The sequence below is a fragment of the Pristiophorus japonicus genome, chromosome 20 (genome assembly GCF_044704955.1).
Source record: "Pristiophorus japonicus isolate sPriJap1 chromosome 20, sPriJap1.hap1, whole genome shotgun sequence".
NCBI classification, from domain to species: Eukaryota; Metazoa; Chordata; class Chondrichthyes; family Pristiophoridae; genus Pristiophorus; species Pristiophorus japonicus.
In genome coordinates, this window is record NC_091996.1 from 80,220,853 (window position 1) to 80,236,147 (window position 15,295).

Consider the following 15,295-nt stretch of genomic DNA (forward strand, 5'->3'; position numbering starts at 1 on the left):
CAAAGGGCAGGAGAAGCCAGAGAGTCTGTAAACTCAGTGTGTAACAGAAAGTAACGGGGTTATTAACGGTGATTACAGCAATTCATCATCATCATAGGCAGTCCCTCGAAATCGAGGAAGACTTGCTTCCACTCTAAAAGTGAGTTCTCAGGTGACTGAACCGTCCAATACAGGAATTACAGTCTCTGTCACAGGTTGGACAGACAGTGGTTGAAGGAAAGGGTGGATGGGACTGGTTTGCCACACGCTCCTTCCGCTGCCTGTGCATGTGTTCTGCATGCTCTCGGCGATGAGACTCGAGGTGCTCAGCGCTCTCCAGATGCTCTTCCTCCACTGAGGGTGGTCTTTATCCAGGGACTCCCTGGTGTTGGTGGGGATGTTGCATTTTATGAAGTGGCTTTGAGGGTCCTTGAAACGTTTCCCCTGCTCACCTGGGGCTCGCTTGCCGTGTCGGAGTTCCGAGTAGAGCGCTTGCTTTTGGAGTCTTGTGTCAGGCATGCGAACAATGTGGCCCGTCCAACGGAGCTGGTCGAGTGTGGTCAGTGCTTCGATGCTGGGGATGTTGGCCTGATTGAGGACGCGAATGTTGGTGCGTCTGTCCTCCCAGGGGATTTGCAGGATTTTGCAGAAACATCATTGGTGGTATTTCTCCAGCGACTTGAGGTGCCCACTGTATAAGGTCCACGTCTCTGAGCCATACAGGAGGACGGGTCTCACTACAGCCCGTTAGACCATGAGCTTAGTGGCAGATTTGAGGGCCTGATCTTCGAACACTCTCTTCCTCAGGCGGCCGAAGGCTGCACTGGCGCACTGGAGGCAGTGTTGAACCTCGTCGTCGATGCCTGCCCTCGCTGATAATAGGCTCCCGAGGTATGCAATTATTCATCCTCTCACAGACCTCACTTATATTCATGTGATAAACTGATTGAGAATAGAAAGAGGGTTCGTGCTCGGGATCTTAACCACTCGACCACCAAGGGAAAATTACGATAATTGTATATATTATATATATATATATATATATATATTAATAGAATCATAGAATCAGAAAGTTTCAGCACAGAGTGAGGCCATTTCGGCCCATCGTGTCCACGCCGGCCGACCAAGAGCTATCCAGCCTAATCCCACTTTCCAGCTCTCGGTCCAGAGCTCTGTAGGTTGCGGCACTTTAAGTGCACATCCACGTATCTTTTAACTGTGGTGAGGGTCCCTCCCTCTACCAACCTTTCAGGCATTGAGTTCCAGACCCCACCACCCTCTGGGTGATGAAATGTCCCCTCATATCTCCTCTAAACCTTCCCCAATTACTTAAAATCTACGCCCCCTGTTTGTTGACCCCTCTGCCAAGAGAAACAGGACCGTCATATCCACTCTATCCAGGCCCCTCAATTTTATGCACCTCAATCAGGTCTCCGCTCAGATGCCTCTGTTGCAAAGAAAACAAATTCAGCATCTCCAAACTATCCTCATAGCCAAAATTCTCCAGTCCAGGCAACATTCTAGTAAATCTCCTCTGCACCCTTTTCAGTGAAATCACATCTTTCCTGTAATGTGGTGACCAGAACTGCATGCAGTATTCCAGCTGTGGTGTAGCCAGTGTTTTGTACAGTTCAAGCATAACCTCCTTGCTCTTGTACTCCATGCCTTGACTAATAAAGACAAATATTCCATATGCCTTCTTAACCACATTAACTACCTGGCCTGCTACCTTCAGGAATCTGCGGACCTGCACTCCAAGGTCCCTTTGTTCCTCTACACTTTTCAGTGTCATACCATTTAATGTATATTCCCTTGCCTTGTTAAACCTCCCCAAATGCATCACCTCACACTTATCTGGATTGAATTCCATTTGCCACAGTTCTGCCCACCTGACCAGTACATTGATCATCATCATCATAGGCGGTCCCTCGATCGAGGACGATTTGCTTCCATGAGTTCACAGGTGTTTCGATGAAGGACCCGATGTTCCAGTCCTGAATCCAATTGAGGGGGTGGAAGATGCCTTTGTGTGGATTTTTTTAACGTGGGGTGACCGTTGCACACCAGCCACCACATGGGCTTGACAGAGCGAGGTCTTGGTCCAGTGGCAAGGGTTAACCAAGACGACAGGAGACCAGCTCTGCTGCATGGACCCAGTGCCCACACATATCGCAGTGTGGGCTGGCCCGTGCTGTCCCTGGGCCCTCGGCTCTTCTGGGCCCCGTCCCCTCATCTGTCGCACCTCCTCCACGATCTGTCGCCGCTCCTCCACCATAAACATTCACCGCATCTCGCCACAAACACTCACCGCTCATCCGCCCCGACCTTCCCACTCCTCTGTACCTGGGCCCTGCCGATGTTCCTGCTCACGCTCCAAAATGACGACCATGGTTTTGATGACGTCCCCCAGACGCCCATCTCAAAAACGTCGGTATTTGTTTAAATACCTTAAAACTGTTCACATATATGGAATAAAGCTTGAAGCACCTCCCGGAATTCCTTATAAGATGGGATTATGGTTTGTTGATCCAGATTCCAGAATCCATGGAGAGATGTTACCCGTGGTATAAGGTGGTGTGGCTGGATTCCGATGGACTGCATGGATAGCTTACCAACTTCGCTTGTTGTTTTAGTATCATCGCGCTGGTCCCTCGGAGAACAGTGTGAAGTGGTGGGAGGATCAATGTGGCCAGGATTCGTGTCCTGGTCAATATTTATCCCTCAATCAACATCACAGAGACAGATGATCTGGTCATCATCACACTGCTGCCTATAGGAGCCTGCCGTGTGCAAATTGGCGGCTGTGTCTCCCACACTACAAGAGTGACCGCACTTCAAAAAGTACTTCATTGGCTGCAAAGCGCCTTGAGACATCCATTGATATCTTCCTGTGGTCCGCCATTTTCTTCTTCATTATCAACCACTCAGCCTGTTTTAGTGTCATCTGCAAACTTCTTACTCATACCCTCAACATTTCAGTCCAAGTCATTGATGTATACCACAAAAAGCAAGGGACCCAGCACTGAGCCCTGCGGAACCCCACTGGATCACAAAATCACCCATCAACCATTATGCTTTGATTCCTGCCTCTGAACAAATTTTGGACCCAACTTGCTACTTTGCCCTTGAATCCCATGGGCTTTTACATTCGTAACCAGTCTTCCAAGTGCAACCTTATCAAAAGCTTTGCTAAAGTGCATATACATTACATCATACCACTGCCCTCATCAACCCTCCTGGTTACCTCCTCGAAAAATGCAATCTATTTAGTCAGACACGACCTTCCCTTGACAAATTCATGTTGACTATCCTTGATTAATCCATGACTTTCCAAATGAAGATTTATCCTGTCCCTCAGGATTTTTACAAATAATTGTAAAAGGTTCGGCTGGCCAGCCTGTATTTACTCAATCCCTTTCTCCCTTTTTAAACAAAGGTACAAAGTTAGCAGTGCTCCAATCCTCTGGCCCCGCACCTGTAGCCAGTGAGGATTGGACAATGGTGGTCAGAGCCTCTGCTATTTGCTCTTTTGCTGCTCTTATCAGCCTGGGATACATTTCATCCTGGCCTGGGGATTTATCCACTTTCTAAGCTGCTAAACCACCAATACTTCCTCTCTCACTCTGTTTATTTCATCTAATATTTCACACTTCTCCACCCTCATTGCAAAGTCCACATCGCCCCTCTCTTTTGTGAAAACAGATGCAAAGTATTCATAAAGAATCCTACCCAAGCCTTCCGCCTCCGCGTACAGATTCCCTTTATGGACGCTAATAGGCCCCACTCTTTATCTTGTTATCATCATGCTCTTAATGTATTTATAAAACATCTTTGGGTTTTCCCAGATTTAATTGCCAACATTTTCTCATGCTCTCTCTTTGCTTTCCTGATATATTTTTTAATTGCACCTCTGCATCTCTAGAGTTTCTGCAGTATTGAGTTATCGGTATCTGTCATAAGCTTCCCTTTTTTTCGTTAACTTTCCCTGTATGTCCCCTGACATCCCGGGAGCTCTAGATTTGTTAGTCCCACCTTTGTTTTAAGGGAACATACTTGCTCTGTACCCTCAGGATCTCCTCCTTGAATGCCTCCCACTGCTCTGACACTGATTTACCAGCAAGTAGCCGTTCTCAGTCCACTTTGGCCAAATTCCATCTCAGCTCAGCAAAATTGGCTTTACCCCAATTGAGAACTTTTATTCCTGGTCCCCTTTGTCCTTTTCTATAACTACCCTAAATCTTACTGAGTCTGATCACTCGCACCAAAATGCTCTCCCACTGATACCCCTTCTACCTGCCCCTCTTCGATCACAAGACCCAGTCCAGAACCGCCCCTCCCTTGATGGGCTTGTTACATACTGGATAAAGAAGTTCTCCTGAATGCATTTTAGGAATTCTCCACCATCTGTACCATTCACACTATCATTTTCCCAGTTAATATTCGGGTAGTTAAAATCCTCCACTATTACAGCTCGATAGGTTTTGCACTTCTCAACAATCTGCCCATATATTTGTTCTTTTATCTCCCTCTAACTGCCTGGGGGTCTATAGTGCACTCCCAGTAGTGTGATCGCCCCATTTTTGTTCTTTAATTCAACCCACATGGCCTCGTTTGATGACCCCTCTAACACATCTTTCCTTTTCACAGCTGCAGGATCCGTCAATAATCTCTCACAACTCAACTGAAAGCAGCCGGAATGTGCAGCTTTGAGAGGGGCTTTCTGCACCGTCAGGGCTGGAAACTGTAGAGTTTGAATGTGTACCGAACTGTACAGAGTATTCAACAAATGTAGCAGGGCTGGGAGACATTGTGCTTTGTTAATACTGAACCAGAAATGCACATTATTCAATGCTTCTCATATTTAATTGAACACGTTTTCAGCTGGTTTTGAAACAGGAGCCTTTTGCGTGTTAAGCGAATGTCATGACCACTACACTACGGAACCCACGCTTTCAAAGCAGACTGCAACCTGCTGCAGCAACTTAGACCGCTCGGCCATCCTGACTGCTCAATATTATGTGTGGCCACCTGCAGTTTGATTTTGAACTTTTGTGTCCTGTCACATGAAGTAAATGAGGACAGCAGGCTATCTCTGCCTGACACCGGGGAAACATTGAGACAGACCTTGGAGCAAGGGTCTGGTTATTGCCAAACAGCAAAGAAAATATTAATTCTGTAATTGCCCAAATGAACAGGGACCTCAACATGATTTAAACATGCAACTTTCTGATCAACAGGCAGACACACCACCGCTGCACCACGAGGCCGAAACACTGAGTCTGAGATGTTGATCTATATGAAGGTTCTGCAATAAAAGGGGCTTTAAAATCCCCGCCCATTCCCACCGGGTGTCAGAAGCAGCGCTCACCTGCCAGTCACCATATGTTTATTTGTTAAACTTTTGTGTTGCTTTCACGGGATAGCATCATTAATTAACCCATCACCTTCTTTTGCACAAAGAAATGCTAACTGAGGGAGAGTTGATACTTTAATCAATAAATACAGCAAATGCTGGAAATCTCAGCAGGTCAGGCAGTATTTGCCAGGAGACTCAACTCGGCTCCAATTGTTCATCCACAGCAAGTTTAAACATAAAGTTCGCACTTGGGATCGAACCAGTGATCGTATACATATAAAGCAAACGTGACAACCACTACACTATGGAAACCTCTGGCAAAGCAGCCCCAACAGAGGGGAGCTGACCAGTGAGCTCCCTCTGTGCTGATCGGGAATGTGCTGGCTCACCTCAAACAACTTCTGTCCCACACTCAAAGCTCTCAATCCTTCTCCTCTGCTGCCTTTACAGAAATGTCACGGATCACCCAGCTACAGTGTTCACTTCCACACCCTCACAGTGGGGCCACAGAGGCTCCTATCATCTCCCCGCGATCAGCGAACACACCCAGTTTGTAAAATTAAACCCGGGACATGTGCCCGGCAAAGGGCAGGAGAAGCGGGAGAGTGTGTAAGCTCGTTCTGTAACAGATAGTAGTGGGGTTATTAACGGCGATTACAGCAATCATTAATCCTCTCACACACCTCAATTATGTTTCTGCGATGAACTGATTGAGAATGGAAAGAGGTTTAATGCTCGAGATCTTAACCACGCGACCAGAGAACAGCTTCGATAATTTGTATAAATACAAAAAAATATATTTATTTATGGACCTGAATATCAACGGCTAGCTGCCGAGACCTCATGGAGCAACGGTCGTGCATCTAACTTTGAGCGAGAGAAATTGTTCCACAGTGACACCCACTTCATCTTTTGTTCCCTTTTAAACACTAGAAATTGAGACAGGGGGAATAAATAGAGAAATAAAAGCACAGGATACAGACAAGAGGAAGAGAGAAAGCACTTTACAGCCGTTGAGTTATGTTTGAAGTGTTGTAGTGTGGGGAAAGATGTGCCCAAATCACCCCACACGAACCTCAACTCTTTGCGAAGGAGTTCGGTTCAAATAATCAGATGCCTCAGGGACTTGGACTTTCTTTGAATGAGTTCTGCTTGTACCTGCATTCAAGCTTGAAACAGCAACTGGGCTTCCATCTCACGGGAGCAGCGTGTAGCGGTTAGCGAGTAGGTGACGAGGTTTGGGGTTGATGTACGTCACTTTCAATCTTTGAAATTTCACCAAGCAAAGAATCGCTGAATCCAACTGTCCCTGTCAGCATTTTGTTCACGTTGAATCACAGGAATATTCGCAGTCAGGAGCTGAAAAGAAATTAAAACCTAATACCGGCTTCAGGACAATCAGAATACTTTGTCACAGACAAGGCACCGGAAGGCTGGAAGGTAGATCACACCGGTTGTGGGAGAGCTGGTTGGCGGTGACATGGAAGTGTCTGCAGTGTGCGGGACCAGACTGCTTCCACACATCCACAATGGATGTCTCCCCCGTATTTTGAGGCTGTGCCCCCAAATTCTAGTCTCCCCGACCAGTGGAAACAATCTCTCTGCCTCTATCTTGTCTATCCCTTTCATTATTTTAAATGTTTCTACAAGATCACCCCTCATCCTTCTGAACTCCAACGAGCAAAGACCCAGTCTACTCAATCTATCATCATAAGGTAACCCCCTCATCTCCGGAATCAGCCGAGTGAATTGTCTCTGTACCCCCTCCAAAGCTAGTATATCCTTCCTTAATTAAGGTGACCAAAACTGCACGCAGTACTCCAGGTGCGGCCTCACCAATACCCTATACAGTTGCAGCAGGACCTCCCTGCTTTTGTACTCCATGCCTCTCGCAATGAAGGCCAACATTCCATTCGCCTTCCTGATTACCTGTTACACCTGCAAACTAACTTTTTGGGATTCATGCACAAGGACCCCCAGGTCCCTCTGCACTGTAGCATGTTGCAATTTCTCCCCATTCAAATAATATTCCCTTTTTACTGTTTTTTTTCCCAAGGTGGATGACCTCACACTTTCCGACATTGTATTCCATCTGCCAAACCTTAGCCCATTCATTTAACCTATCTAAATCTCTTTGCAGCCTCTCTGTGTCCTCTACACAACCTGCTTTCCCACTAATCTTTGTGTCATCTGCAAATTTTGTTGCACTACACTCTGTCCCCTCTTCCAGGTCATCTATGTATATTGTAAACAGTTGTGGTCCCAGCACCGAGCCCTGTGGCACACCACTAACCACCGATTTCCAACCCGAAAAGGGCCCATTTATCCCATCTCTCTGCTTTCTGTTAGCCAGCCAATTCTCTATCCATGCTAATACATTTCCACTGACTCCGCGTACCTTTATCTTCTGCAGTAACCTTTTGTGTGGTACCTTATCGAATGCCTTTTGGAAATCTAAATACACCACATCCATCGGTACACCTCTATCCACCATGCTCATTATATCCTCAAAGAATTCCAGTAAATTAGTTAAACATGATTTCCCCTTCATGAATCCATGCTGCGTCTGCTTGATTGCACTATTCCTATCTCGATGTCCCGCTCTTTCTTCCTTCATGATAGTTTCAAGCATTTTCCCTACTACAGATGTTAAACTAACCAGCCTACAGTTATCTGCCTTTTGTCTGCCCCCTTTTTTAAACAGAGGCATTACATTAGCTGCTTTCCAATCCGCTGGTACCTCCCCAGAGTCCAGAGAATTTTGGTAGATTATAACGAATGCATCTGCTATAACTTCCGCCATCTCTTTTAATACCCTGGCATTTCATCAGGACCAGGGGACTTGTCTACCTTGAGTCGCATTAGCCTGTCCAGCACTAGCCCCCTAGTGATAGTGATTGTTTCAAGGTCCTCTCTTCCCACATTCCTGTGACCAGCAATTTCTGGCATGGTTTCTGTGTCTTCCATTGTGAAGACCGAAGCAAAATAATTGTTTAAGGTCTCAGCCATTTCCACAGTTCCCATTTTTAAATCTCCCTTTTCATCTTCTAAGGGACCAACATTTACTTTAGTCACTCTTTTCCGTTTTATATATCGGTAAAAGCTTTAACTATCCGTTTTTATGCTTTGCACAAGTTTACCTTCGTAATCTATCTTTCCTTTCTTTATTGCTTTCTTAGTCATTCTTTGCTGTCGTTTAAAATTTTCCCAATCTTCTATTTTCCCATTAACCTTGGCCACCTTATACGCATTGGTTTTTAATTTGATACTCTCCTTTATTTCCTTGGTTATCCACGGCTGGTTATCCCTTCTCTTACCGCCTTTCTTTTTCACTGGAATATATTTTTATTGAGCACTATGAAAGAGCTCCTTAAAAGTTCTCCACTGTTCCTCAATTGTGCCACCGTTTAGTCTGTGTTTCCAGTCTACTTTAGCCAACTCTGCCCTCATCCCACTGTAGTCCCCTTTGTTTCAGCATAGTACGCTCGTTTGAGACACTACTTACTCACCCTCAATCTGTATTACAAATTCAACCATACTGTGATCACTTATTCCGAGAGGATCTTTTACTAGCTTCAATCATTAATTTTCTCTTTACATGTGATGAACTTTTATCCCTATCTCGTTTACACACTGTATTTTAGGAGAATGGTTTAAAATTTTAAGTGCTTATTGCCATGTATTCAACCAACATTGTAACCCATATATAATCTGACCTCAGTTGTACACTGTGAGAACAATGACCACTAGGTGGTGAACTTGTGGGAGACACTTCTAACCTGGATCTTCAGGTATAAAAGGGGAAGCTCCACCCACTTTCATCACTTGAGTGCTAAGGAATAAAGGACAGGCCACAGACTGACCTTCTCTCAAGCATGGGCCTCGTGTGCATTTCTACTGTATAGTAAGGATGTATCAATGGCGACGAGAAACTGGGATTTAAACCACGTGAGCATGGCTGCTAGCAGAATAGACGAGAGATACTGTGTTAAGGAATGGTTGGGACAGAGAATCAACATTGTTGAAGCAGCACACAGTTCTCCAGGCAGACAAGGGCAATCGGGCATGCCCCAACATGTAGTCGAACCCAGAGGGGGAGTTCGACAGAGATAATGGCAAGCAGAACGGCGATTCACACCATTGCAAGGGACAATGTGGCCAGTAATGGGGCTATCAACACCTGTTAATGGCACACTCAAGGACAGTCACAGGGGTAGTCAGGGACGATTGATGAGCAAGGGATCTTTTGTTTCCAACAACAGCTCATGTTGGAGGCATGGAGGCACAAACTCAGCCGGAGTTTGCAGAGATGAACAAAATACCTACAGAAATTGCAGAAATCAACGCTGGGGGAAATCGCTGGAAGCTGAAGTTCAGTGAGTTCATGTGGAGCACGTATACAGTTCAAACACCAGGACGCCACCGATAATGATGAAAGTGCTCCTCAGTGGCATCCCAGTATCAATGGAGCTAGACACGGGGGCTAGCCAGTCCCTGATGGGTATCAAATAGTTTGAAAAGTTGTGGGCGTCCAAAATTATCACCGATTGACGCACAGGTACGGACATACACCAAGGAGATCATTCCGGTGCTTGGCAGCGCCACGATAATCGTGACCCACAAAGATTTGGAGAACAGGTTGCCACTCTGGGTTGTCCCGGGGGACGGTCCCGCACTACTGGGGAGGAGTTGGCTTGCTGTCATGAACTGGAACTGGGGCAATGTTAATGCTATTTCCTCTGTGGAGCGAGTTTCATGCTCACAGATCCTGCAAAAATTTGACTCATTATTTCAACCCGGCATTGGCACTTTCATGGGGGCCAAGGTAGTGATTCACATAAACCCGGACAGGCCAGGACACCATAAGGCCAGAGCGGTGCCGTACGTGATGCGGGAAATGATAGAAGGTGAATTGAACCGCCTGCTGAGGGAAGGTATCATTTTGCCAGTCGAATTCAGTGACTGGGCGAGCCCGATTGTACCGGTGTTCAAGGTGGATGGGTCGGTCAGGATATGTGGTGATTACAAGGCCACCATCAATCGGGTGTCACTCCAAGACCAGTACCCACTACCGAGAGCGGAGGACCTCTTTGCGATGCTATCCGGTGGCAAACTTTTGTCAAAATTGGACGTGACCTCAGCTTACATGACCCAGGAGCTGGCGAGTGAGTTGAAGAAGCTGACCACCATCACGACACACAAGGTGTTGTTTGAGTACAACAGATGTCCATTCGGGATTCGCTCGGCCGCCGCGATCTTCCAACGAAATATGGAAAGCCTCCTCAAGTCGATTCCAGGGACGGTGGTTTTTCAGGACGACATCCTCATCACGGGTTACGAGACTGAAGAACACCTCCACAACCTGGAGGAGGTGCTACGCAGACTGAACCGGGTAGGGCTGCGACTGAAAAAGGCGAAGTGCATCTTCCTAGCTCCAGAGGTAGAATTCCTGGGGATGAGGCTAGGAGTAGACGGGATGCGCCCTACTGCGATCAAGACGGAAGCGATCCAGAGAGCACCCAGATCCCGTAACACGACGGAGCTGCGTTTGTTCCTGGGGCTCCCGAACTATTTGGTAACTTTCTTCCCAAATTGAGCACGCTGCTAGAGTCGCTCCACGTGCTCCTAAGCAAAGGTCTCGAATGGATCTGGGGGGACAGCCAGGAAAGGGCTTTTAATAGAGCACACAATTTGTTATGTTCCAACAATCTGTTCACGCGATATGACCCATGTAAGAAACTTGTGTTAACGTGCGATGCGTCGTCCTATGGTGTCGGGTGTGTGTTGCAGCATGTCAATGCCAAGGGTCAGTTACAGCCGGTAGCTTATGCCTCCAGAAGTCTGTCCCAGGCAGAAAGGGCTACGGGATGATAGAAAAGGAGGCGCTCGCATGTGTATATTCGGTAAAGAAAATGCACCAGTACCTGTTTGGCAGGAAATTTGAGCTGGAGACAGATCACAAACCCCTCACGTCCCTTTTAGCCGTCAACAAGGCCATAAATGCAGACGCATCGGTCCGCATACAGAGGTGGGCACTCACATTAGCCACCTATGACTACACAATTCGGCACAGACCGGGCACTGAAAACTGCGCCGATGCACTCAGCAGGCTCCCACCAGCCACCACTGAGGGGGCTACCGAGCATGCCGCTGAGATGGTCATGGCTGTTGAAGCTTTCGCAAGCGATGGCTCACCCGTGACAGCCCGTCAGACTAAAGTCTGGACAAATAGAGACCCGCTATTGTCTCTAGTCAAGAAATGTGTCCTGAATGGGGACTGGGCAGCCACGTACAGGGCATGCCCTGAGGAATTTAAACCATTTCACAGGGGCAGGGATGAACTCTCGATTCAGGCCGATTGCCTACTGTGGGGAAACCGCGTAGTCATGCCCCAGATGGGCAGAGAGGTGTTCATCAGAGAACTCCACAATGAGCATCCGGGCATTGTCATGATGAAGGCAATTGCCAGGTCACATGTTTGGTGGCCAGGGATAGATGCAGATCTGGAAGTTTGTGTTCGCAGGTACAACATGTGTGCCCAGCTGGGCAATGCGCCCAGGGAAGCCCCCCTTAGCCCCTGGCCATGGCCCGCCAAGCCTTGGTCACGCATCCATGATGACTACACAGGTCCTTTCATCGGAAAAATGTTTTTGGTTGTAGTAGACGCTCACTCCAAATGGATCGAGTGTGACATTTTAAATTCAAGCACATCCTCTGCCACGGTAGAAAGTCTACAGGCAATGTTCGCCGCCCACGGTCTACCGGACATCTTGGTCAGCGACAATGGCCTGTGCTTCACAAGCACTGAATTCCAGGACTTCATGGCAGGCAATGGAATTAACCATGTCAGAAAGGCACCGTTCAAGCCAGCCTCAAACGGCCAGGCAGAACGAAAAGTGCAGATAATCAAACAGGGGATGCTCAGAATCCAAGGGGGTTCCCTACAAAGCCACTTATCACGCCTCCTGTTGGCCAATAGATCCCGACCACACTCGCTCACAGGGGTTCCACCCGCAGGGCTGCTAATGATAAGGATGCTCAAATGCCGTTATCCCTTATACACCACACCATGAAAGAAATTGTTGAGAGCAGGCGCCAATCACAATATAACTACCATGACAGGAATGTGGGGGCACGATATATTGGTGTAAACGACCCTGTTGTTGTCCACAACTACACTGCAGGGCCTAAATGGCTCGCAGGCACTGTGATTGCCAAAGAGGGCAATAGGGTTCTGGTAGTTAAACCAACCAATGGACAAATCTGCCGCAAACATGTGGATCAAACAAAAAGGAGGTTAAGCAACCCCATAGAAGAAGCAGAGGAAGAACACGATACAGAGTTCACTCCAGCACAGGTGACCGAACACCGGAACCAAAGGGAGGAGAGCCCAGTCACTGTGGGCAGTCCGGATAGGCCTGAGGCACCGCAAACAGCAGACACACAGGCCAGCGCCCAACAACCGGAGCCCCAACTCAGGCGCTCTACAAGAGAGCGTAAACCACCAGAGAGACTCAACCTGTGATCCCAAAAAGACTTTGGGGTCATGTATTCAACCAGCATTGTAACCCATTTTTAAATTCAAAACCTGATAAAATTGACGACATGCAGCCAACGTGCAAAAGTAAGAATTCTTTTAATCACCGTTAATTAGCCGATAACCTTCTTCAGAATGAAATGAATAATAATATAATTACTGAGGAACAGTGGTATCCTCAATCATTCATTTTCTCTTTACATGTGATGAAGTTTTATCCCTATCCCATTTACACGCTGTATGAGAATGGTTTAAAATTGTAAGTGTTTATGACTCAGTTGTAAAACCATTGATTGTGTGTGTGTCGAGACTTGATAGGAGGAGCACTTGAGACCGAAGTTCCAGTTCTATATATGTACCAATAGAATCAATTTCCACCAGTTTCTTTAAACCCAATAACATAATTTATTTCTAATGGGCTGGATGGAGGAACATGATCCATGTAAAAAATTGTTATCGTTTTACTTGAACTGAATGCTCATAAAATATTGGAGTGGGAACTAATTGGATAATAGCACAGCTGGCAACATTTGCGGAATAGATTCGTGCAGCCAAAACGCACAGTGACAACCTGGGACTGTGCGGCACCAAATACTCGGGGAAAAACAGTTAAACACTTCGTCCCTGGGTGGGCTCGAACCACCAACCTTTCGGTTAACAGTCGAACGCGCTAACCCATTGCGCCACAGAGACTGATGGAAGTCGAAGGTGCAAGACATCCCAAACCAGGATGTCAGTCAGTTAAAGCTTCAGATTGCTCCGACCGGGATGGAACTTGTCCACTCTCAGTTGTACTTTTCCCAAATAAATGGACGGACATTCATTGTGGATGCGTGGAAGCAGTCTGGTCCCGTACACTGCAGACACTTCCATGTCACCGCCAACCAGCTCTCCCACAACCGGTGTGATCTACCTTCCAGCCTTCCGGTGCCTTGTCTGTGACAAAGTATTCTGATTGTCCCGAAGCCGGTATTAGGTTTGAATTCCTTTTCAGCTCCTGACTGCGGATATTCCTGTGATTAAACGGGAACTAAATGCTTACAGGGACAGTTGGATTCACCGTTTCTTTGCTTGGTGAAATTTCAAAGATTGAAAGCAACGCACATCAACCCCAAACGTCCCGTGAGATGGAAGCCCAGTTGCTGTTTCAAGCTTGAATGCAGGTACAAGCAGAACTTATTCAAAGAAAGTCCAAGTCCCTGAGACGCCTGATTATTTGCACCAAACTCTTTGCAAAGAGTTGTGGTGCATGTTTGGTGATCTGGGCACATCTTTCCCCAAACTACAACACTTCAAACATAACTCAATGGCTGTAAAGCGCTTTGGGGCGTCATGAGTTCCTGAAAGGCGCTGCAGATATGCAAGTCCTTCTTTGCAAAAGTTCGATGCAATTTCAAAATATGCGAGCAATATCAGGGCTCCTCTGGGACCCCTCGTAAATTTCAATGAACAACTCCGAAGGGAAATCACAGCCCGAGACCAACGAGCCAACTGTTTGACAAACGTGAACATAAGGTGTAACCATGATCAAAGCATTTTTTTGTGTGTCGCTATTCAGAACATAAGAACTTAAGAACTAGGAGCAGGAGTAGGCCATATGGCCCCTCGAGCCTGCTCCGCCATTTAATATGATCATGGCTGATCCGATCATGGACTCAGGTCCACATCCCTGCCCATTCCCCATAAGCCTTATTCCCTTATCAGTTAAGAAGCTATCTCTGTCTTAAATTTATTAAATGTCGTGGCTTTCTCAGCTCTCTGATGCAGTGAGTTCGACAGATTTACAACCCTCTGAGAGAAGAAATTCCTCCTCATCACAGATTTAAATGGGCAGCCCCTTATTCTGAGATTATGCCCCCTACTTCTAGTCTCCCCTATCAGTGGAACCATCCTCTCTGCATCCACCTTATCAAGCTCCCTCATTATCTTATACGTTTCGATAAGATCACCTCTCATTCTTCTGAATTCCAATGAGTAGAGGCCCCACCTACTCAACCTTTTCTCATAAGTCAACCCCTCATCTCCGGAGTCAACCCAGTGAACCTTCTCTGAACTGCCTCCAAAGCAAGTGTATCCTTTCGTAAATATTGTAAATGTTTGTGATTCTCGCCCAATTGCCAGACGGACGGTTTGAATCGCCCCCACCTTACGAAAGTTCTAGATCCGGGAATTATTATTCAGAGTGCAAATTAAATGAGTCACGGAAAGGGATGCTTCAGTGATAAATCGTAGTATATTTATTTGGTCTAACATACACTGTCTAAAACATGCACTGCTAAACGAAATCACTGTCTCTGTTGAGAAACACGCAGTAATTCCCTGGTGGATTCTAACCCCACCCCTACCAATGAATTACCCTCCCCAGAATAGCCCTGGAAAGCTTCACTTCTAAGAATACCCTGAGCCCTTACCCAGCTGGCCTG

The 15,295-nt window shown here is 46.7% G+C and overlaps 1 non-coding gene across 1 annotated transcript; it reads right to left on the reverse strand.

The window, feature by feature from the left end:
• Positions 1–13,491: 13,491 nt before the first annotated feature.
• Positions 13,492–13,565, reverse strand: trnan-guu (transfer RNA asparagine (anticodon GUU)). The gene has a single exon. It is a non-coding gene; the product is annotated as a tRNA-Asn (tRNA).
• Positions 13,566–15,295: the final 1,730 nt, after the last annotated feature.